General features: G+C 41.8%; 1 non-coding gene across 1 annotated transcript; it reads right to left on the minus strand.

Moving 5' to 3' along the window:
* Positions 1-253: 253 nt before the first annotated feature.
* Positions 254-360, minus strand: LOC131252201 (small nucleolar RNA R71). Its single transcript, XR_009174234.1, has one exon. It is a non-coding gene; the product is annotated as a small nucleolar RNA R71 (small nucleolar RNA).
* Positions 361-763: the final 403 nt, after the last annotated feature.

Below are 763 nucleotides of genomic sequence, written 5' to 3' on the forward strand. Positions count from 1 at the left end.
ACAATTGTTGCCCTCCTTTTATGGTTCAGATAAGGAGGATCCATATCATCATGTGAAAGAATTCTTAGACATTTGCTCCACCTTTAAGTTCCAAAACTTTTCAGACGATTCAATCCGTTTGCGCCTCTTTCCTTTTACTTTGAAGGATAAGGCGAAAGCATGGTTGAATTCTCTAGGAGTTGGGTCTATCACTACATGGGACCAACTGTCTAAGAAGTTCTTAAACAAGTTCTTCCCGGTTCACAAAACTAATGCCCTCCGTAGAGAAATTACGAATTTCACACAAAAAGAGGGTGAGCACTTTCATGAATGTTGGGAAAGATGGAAGGATTTACTTCTTAAATGTCCACACCATGGTTTTGAAAAGTGGCAACAGGTTCAATACTTCTATGACGGTCTGACACCCCAAAACCGTCGCATGGTTGACGCTACCAGTGGAGGGTCATTCATGACCAAAAGTGATGTCGAAGCTTGGAATTTCTTTGAAACCTTGTGTGAAAACTCCCAGCAATGGGACTATTCAAATAGAGGCGAAAGAAGCCCTCAACCACTGAAGAAAGGGGGTATATATGAGGTAGGAGTCACGCCAGATCTTTATGCCAAAATTGATAGCCTGACAAAGAAAGTGGATGCTTTAATGTTAAACAATGGACCTACACAAACAACTCAAGTCGAGTCATGTGCCATATGTTCTAGTCTCGCCCATCCTACGCAGTCTTGTCCATCTAGTTCAGCGTTTCTAGAATTTCTCTCTGAACAAGTG

This window comes from Magnolia sinica, chromosome 7 (genome assembly GCF_029962835.1).
Source record: "Magnolia sinica isolate HGM2019 chromosome 7, MsV1, whole genome shotgun sequence".
NCBI lineage: Eukaryota > Viridiplantae > Streptophyta > Magnoliopsida > Magnoliales > Magnoliaceae > Magnolia > Magnolia sinica.